Below are 7490 nucleotides of genomic sequence, written 5' to 3'. Positions count from 1 at the left end.
TCGAATGCTGGTCCCTGATCGGTCAGTACCTTCTCCGGGTACCCATGGGGCCTACAAAAGTACTGCTGGAAGGCCTTGGCAGCCGTCCTGGCCGTTAGATCCTTGACAGGTACAACCACCAAAAATCTGGAGTAGTGATCTACGATGGTAAGAGCGTAGATATAGCCTGACCGGCTAGGTGTCAGCTTCACATGATCCAGCACGACCAGTTCGAGCGGCCGTTTGGTGATGATGGGCTGCAAGGGAGCCCGTTGGCTGTCACGGTCCTTCCTGCGTAGGCTACATGGACCGCACTCCCGACACCACTTCTCAATGGCTCCCTTCATGCCAATCCAATAGAACCTCCCTCGGAGTAGCCTCTCCAGCTTCTTCCATCTGAAGTGTCCGGCTCCTTCGTGGTAGGCTCCCAGAACCATGGGCGCATCTCGCCTCGGCACCACTATCTGCCATACCAATTCATGAGTACGCGGGTCGATACTCCTCCGGCACAGCTTGCCATCATGGATAAACAGTTGGCTTCTCCCCTTCCACAGCTGTCGTGTCTCCTGTGGATCTTCTGGGCTGGGATGCAACCCTGCCTGCGTCAGGAGCTCTTTCACCCGACGGACCGCGGGGTCACCATCCTGGGTCTCCGCCCATCTGTGATGGGGCAGGGGATTCAGCGTGGCATCCTGTTGGTTCTTGTACCGGTTCTTCACATGATGGGAGTACTGAGCGGCTTTGGGGCGATGGAACGCAGGCAACTCTACCTCTTCAAGTGCCTCCGGGTCCTCCCCCGTTTCTGGCAAATTGGGCATCCGGGACAAGGCATCGGCGTTCGCATTCTTGCGTCCTGCCCGGTACTTGATGGTGAAGTCGTAGTTGGACAGCCGGGCCATCCACCGCTGTTCCAAGGCCCCGAGTTTGGCTGTACCCAAGTGCGTCAGAGGATTATTATCCGTGAAGACGGTGAATTTCGCCGAGGCCAGGTAGTGTTTGAACCTCTCTGTCACTGCCCAGACGATGGCAAGGAACTCCAGTTTAAAGGAACTGTAATTGTCAGGGTTCCTTTCCGTGGGATGGAGCTTTCTGCTGGCGTAAGCGATCACCCTCTCCTTGCCTTTCTGGACCTGGGACAGCACGGCTTCCAATCCCACATTGCTGGCATCCGTGTACAGCACAAACTGTTGGTCGTATTCGGGGTAGGCCAGTACCTCTTCTCCCGTCAGTGCCGACTTCAAACAAGTGAAGGATCCTTCCAGCCCCTCGTTCCAGTCAAATGGGGCGTTCTTCCCCTTGGTCGTCTTTGATTGGCCCACCAACAGGTCTTGCAAGGGCGCGGCCTTCTTGGTGAAGTCCTTGTTGAACCTTCGGTAATAGCCGACCAGCCCGAGGAACTGCCAGACTTTGTGGAGGTTGCTGGGCTTCGGCCAGTCTTGGATCACCGTGACCTTATCGGGGTCTGGGGCCACTCCTTCAGCGCTCACCACATGGCCCAGGTACTGCACTTTGGGTTTCAGCAGATGACATTTGGACGGTTTCACCTTTAAGCCAAAGTTGGACAGGGCTTCAAACACCTCAGCCAGGTGCTTCAGATGGTCTTCATAGGTTTTAGAGAAGACAATGACATCATCCAAATACAGCAGTACGGTTTCAAAGTTCTTGTGCCCCAGACAGCACTCCATCATCCTCTGGAACGTCCCCGGGGCATTGCACAATCCGAAGGGCATGTAGTTGAATTCGCAGAGACCCATCGGTGTCGTGAAGGCCGTCTTCTCTTTGTCCGCCTCCGCCACGGGAACCTGCCAGTACCCACTGGTGAGATCTAAGGTGGAGAAGTAGATAGCAGATTTTAAGGCAGCCAGAGACTCTTCTATCCTGGGCAGTGGGTATGCATCCTTATGTGTAATGCGATTCAACTGCCTGTAATCAACGCACATCCTCATTGTGCCATCTTTCTTTTTAACAAGGACTAATGGAGCTGCCCAGGGGCTACAACTGTCTCTCACCACCCCAGCCTCCTTCATTTCTCGCAACATGTCCTTGGCACACTGATAATGAGCTGGGGGTACAGGGCGGTATCTCTCCTTTATGGGCCGGTGATCTCCCGTGGGGATATGATGTTGGATCCCTTTCACCTGTCCAAAATCTAAGGGGTGTTTGCTAAATACCCGCTCGTACTCGTGAACCACCCTGTAGGACCCCTGTTTCTGGTGGGATGGGGTGGAGTCAGTGCCCACATGCAATTCCCAACACCAATCTTTCGAGTGCCCTGCAGAACCGTTGTCCTCCGCCAGGTTAGACGGGGCCAAGGGTCCAGGTGTCTGTATCACACTATTATTGACAGCGAACAGTTTGGCAAGCGTGGCATACTTGGTGAGGTGGACCTCTTCCTCTCCACAATTAAGGACACGTACGGGCACCCTCCCCTGTCGGACGTCGACCACCCCCCTGGCTGTCAGGAGAGTAGGCCTATTGTCTGAATACACGGGTTCTACCAGGGCCTGGTAGTCTTTACCCCTGAGGCCTATGGCTGCCAGACACCATATTAACATCTCACTCCTGGGGGGTATCGCAATAGGGTTTGAATCACTCACAGTGACACGACCAATTTCACCACCAGTCAGCTCTACCTGCTGTCTCTGCATCAGAGCTCTGATTTCTTTTTGCAGGGCGCGTTGTTCACTGTAGCCAGCGGTTTCTGCTACCTGTTGTAACAAGACAATAACTTCTGCAAGACAATTTTCTATAACATTGGTACCGATAGTCATCATGGGATTACATTCACGGCGGTCAATATCAAGGATTACAATCCCTTGGGCCTTCAATTCCACCCGCCCCACCTTGATGGTGACCTCTTTATACCCCACTTGTGGCAACGGCTGACCATTACTGGCTATGATGGTGAAATCGTCATCGGGGCCACGAGTAATATCGGTGTCCTCCCAATACCGTTTATAAAGCACGTAAGGCATAGTTGTCACCTGAGAACCGGTGTCCAGTAGAGCGTTCATGGGGATACCGTCGATCACAACAGGAAGAACTGGCCACCCTCCAACGTATTTGGCTCTCCAATGCTGCGGGCCTGATCGTCCTACTCCTGGGGGTTGGCCCTTTGCCCCAGGGGTTGCTCGTTTAAAGGACAGTACCTTGCCAGGTGGCCCACCTGGTGACAGCGGCGGCAGATGGGTCGTCCGTCCCGATAGAAGCGATCGTCGTCCCGGCCTCTGGTCGGCGGAGTCCTCCTCTGTCGCATCCAGGGGACATCTTCTGGTCTGGAGGCCAGCTGGATCTTCTCCTTGGGGGCCTCCTGTAGGGACTGCACCGTCCGGGCTAGAGCAGCAACGCTCCTGGTCAGCTCCTGCATCTGGAGGCGGAGTCCTGCAGGGGAGTCGTCCTCTAGGCTCTGGGCGTCTGCCTCGGCAGCGACTGAGGCATCCGGCGCCACCTCCTGGTGGTATGTGAGAGCGGGACGCCTGGGTGGTATTGCACGGCTGGGCTGTCGCTCCTGCAGCGCCTGGATAGCTTTATCCTTGAATTGCTCAAAAGTCAGGTCTGGATTCTGCATGGCCAAGAAGTGCAATTGGCCCCTTTGGTGACTGCACAGGAGCCCCTCAATGAACCGCTCTTTCAGGAGTTTATCCTCATCTTGCATGCTGCCGGGGTCACTCTGCTTAATGGCCCGCAGCGCCTCCTGGAGATTAAGGGCATAGTCCCATAAGCTATCCTGCAGTCTGTTTGCATCCATAGAAAGTCAGTTTAATTTCTGTAGCAGTACGGGTATCGAAGGTGGCTTTAAGCTTTGCAAAAACCTGATGTGCCGTTCCCTTATCCGCGGCGGGCCAGGACTTCACTTCTCTCAGAGCCGCCCCAAAGAGCTGGCCGATTATCATATGAACCTTCTGAGGCTCTGTCAGGGGATAGAACTCGAGCAGGCTGCAGATCCCTTCTTTAAAGTCAGTGAACGTATGCGACTCCGCGGAGTGTCGTGGGAGCCAGGCCGCTCCGGGCAGGTACGGCATAGAGAAGGGCATCATGGCCTTTGTGGTAGCGGCAGTGTCCGACTGGCTGATGGGGGCAGCGGGTTCCGCGGCAACCGGTGGTGGTATTAGGGCCGCGGCTACGTCCGCTGCGGGGACCGGAGCTGCCCCTGTGTCCACGGCTGCGACCACCGCCCCCGCTCCTCCCGACTCGGACATGACTGTCCCTTCCTCCCACCAACCTGCTGGAGGTCGGAGTTCCTCTTCCGGAGTTGGCACTTTACCGCGCTTCCTCGTTCCGCGCTTCTCTTGACCGGTTCCGCCCACGAAGCTAAGGCTCCTCACTCCGTGCGCGGCAATGGCGAATTGTGGCGGGAACTCTTGGCGGCAATTAGCAATGCACAGTCTTTGCAATAAGTCACAGTCCAAGCACAAAAAATCACAATTCCAAGGCACACATGACCTGATTTTTCAGGCTTAAGTAGATCCTGTTCGTGACGCCAAGTTGGAGCGCCCCCACTGCCGCAGGGCCGAGGGGTACCCGGTACCGGGCCTCTCTGTCTCAGTTCTGGGGTGGTCACGGTGGCTAGACCCGGTCCGTGACCCTGCTGAGGGGCATCCAGCGAAGATAGAACGTGATGATGTTGGGGTGTGGGGTGCGATGAATAATGAGGACACAGAGTTGCAGTCTCTTTACCTCTTTACTGAAGGTTTCGAGATACTCAATCCAGAGCACTGCTAACAGGGCTGTCTGAGACCGGCCGGTCCGAAGGCACATCCGGAGTTCCCTTTGCAGGTGGAAATCAGTGCCTACCTACTAGCACCTGGGTGTTGTAGTACTTCCCTGAGCACCACGGGATAGTCCTCACAACTGATTCTGTCTGTCTCTGATGTTCGTTCTCTCCGTCCCCCAGATGATATGGTTGGGACGCACCCGTATGACGGGGTAGGCCTGGAGTTCTTCCGGGACCCTAGAGTCGCCCCTCTCCCACAGCTGCCTCCGTTGTCTGCTTAGGTGATATGTGTGAGACAGCCAACCTATAATTGACTGTCCTGCCGTGGTTTGCAGTAATGCTTAGAGTCTCTTACTTGCTCGGCGTTCCGGCCACCGACTGTTTGCGCCTCAGAAGGATGTTGCCTCGATCTTACAGCACGACTCCTTCTGGTCCTATCGCCTCTTTGCTGTATTCCCATTTTCTCGCTTCTCATTTGTCCTTTCTTAGGAATCTGTCAGGATCCCATCCCTATAATTCAGTAGAATACATGGCCTGTCCTAGTTCTCTTATCCATCTAGTTATATCATATATAAATGAATAAATCAAGGCAGGCCTGAACCGTGCGTTCCCCCCTGAGGAAGGCAAATCGCCGAAACGCGCGTCGGGGAGGACGCGGTTGCTGTGCGTGGGTACCGTCGCTTGCCACTGTGGTATGTACTTGATCTTTTGCTTTATATCTATATGGTCACAGGTACCTCTGATTGATGTTAGCATACAGTAAATGTGATCAGGACTTTATATATGGATCTTTATTTCTGTGATCCATAACAGTGCCCATGCACCGCAACTTGGTCCCTTTTTGACATGTGTGTGCGGGTTTGTATAGGGGATGTTTTCCTGCCATGCTGTACACTTGTGTTTTTTAACTTTCAATAAAGGTTTTTGTATATTTATAACTATTGGACGGCGTTGTCTGCGTTTTTGGTGCGTTGTTTCTGTGGTAGGATCCCATCCCTGACAGGTCCTCTCTCTAGCTCTTCCCTGTTACTTCTCTCTGTCTTCCTGTCCAACCCCCAGTTTTACCAGAGTGTGAGGAGTGGCCTTCTAGATAGAACCACCCCCCCTGGTGGCCGGATTGTGAAGTGTAGTGTGAGTGTTACCTGATCAGGTGAGCTCCTTTAGTGCAATCAGACGTAACATCACTCCCCTTAGTGGCAGAGCGACATTACTGCAACGACCAGGACTCTGGGGCGCTGCATAGAGGCTTCCATCAGGTCACTCTGCCATAAAGGTGTAGAACCCCCACTGCCGCAGGGCCGAGGGGTACCCGGTACCGGGCCTCTGAGTCTCTGCTCTGGGGTTGTGACGGTGGCTAGACCCGGTCCGTGACCCTGCCGAAGGGCGCACAGTATCTGATAGATGGAGATGGTGGTAGTGGTGCGGTGTAGTGCCGGTCGCAGTAAATAATGAGGACACCAGGTTGCAGTCTCTTTACCTCTTTACTGAAGATCTCTGGGTCCTCAGTCCGGAATACGGTTCACCAGGCTGCGCAAGTCCGGCCGGTCCAATGGCACCTCCAGAGTTCCCTTTGCAGGTGGAAATCTGTGCCTTCCCGCTAGCGCTATGTGTTGTGGTCCTCCCCTGCTGTTCTTACGGGATAGTCCCCACAACTGTTGTGTCTGTTTCTTAAGTTCCCTCACAACTCGATTAGATGATGTTCTGCTAATCCTCCGTCCCTCCCTGATGTTATGGTTGGGACGGCACCCGTATGACGGGTAGGCTCGGAGCTCTTCCGGGACCCTAGAGTCGCCCCTCTCCTAGTGCGCCCCCCATGTCTTCATAGGTGATGTATGTTAGACAGCCCGCCTTAGACTGACTGTCCTGCCGTGGTTTGAAGTATTGCTTGGAGCTAGATATATAAATACTTCCTCGGCGTTCCGGCCGCCGGTTGTGCGCCTCAGTAGGATGTTGCCTCGGTCTTACAGCACGACTCCTACTGGTATTCTCCTTGTTGCTTTGATCTCGTTTCTCACTCAGCACAATATATCTCGCTTCTGATCCTTTCTTAGGGCACCGCCGCTATGCTGAGCAGGCACGGTCCCGTGACGTTCTACCTGTTTGCCAGGCCTCTGTCAGGGTCCCACCCCTGACAGGGACCCTACCGAATCTTCCCCCACAACACCCTCTGCCACAAGGTGTTGCCTGGTTCCAACCCAGTCAGCTTTCTCTCCCTAACTTCCTGCCTGACCCCCAGTTTACCCACAGTGGTGAGGAGTGGCCTAATAAATAGCACCCTTAGCTCCCCCTGGAGGCCCGACTGTGAAATGTATTGGTGTATGTGATACCTGGTCAGATGAACTCTTTCAGTGCCATCAGACGTACCATAGCCCCCCTTAGTGGCGGAGCATCAGTACTGCAACGACCAGGACTCTGGGGCGCTGCAAAGGCCTGACTGGTGGAGGGCTGAAGTGATAGTTGACTTTGTGGAACACACTGTCACTCCCATCTCCCTACTGCATCTCTGGAGCTCAGCCACAGTGATCTTGGGGTTCTTCTTTACCTCTCTCACCAAGGCTCTTCTCCCACCATTGCTCAGTTTGGCTGGACGGCCAGGTCTAGGAAGACTTCTGTTGGTCCCAAACTTCTTCCATTTAAGGATTATGGAGGCCACTGTGCTCTTAGGAACCTTGAGTACTGCAGAAATTCTGTTGTAACCTTGGCCAGATCTTTGCCTTGCCACAATTCTGTCTCTGAGCCCCTTGGCCAGTCCCTTTGACCTCATGATTCTCCTTTGGTCTGACATGCACTGTGAGCT

This window comes from Ranitomeya variabilis, chromosome 2, assembly GCF_051348905.1.
Source record: "Ranitomeya variabilis isolate aRanVar5 chromosome 2, aRanVar5.hap1, whole genome shotgun sequence".
Taxonomy (NCBI): Eukaryota; Metazoa; Chordata; class Amphibia; order Anura; family Dendrobatidae; genus Ranitomeya; species Ranitomeya variabilis.
This window is presented reverse-complemented; position numbering follows the sequence as displayed.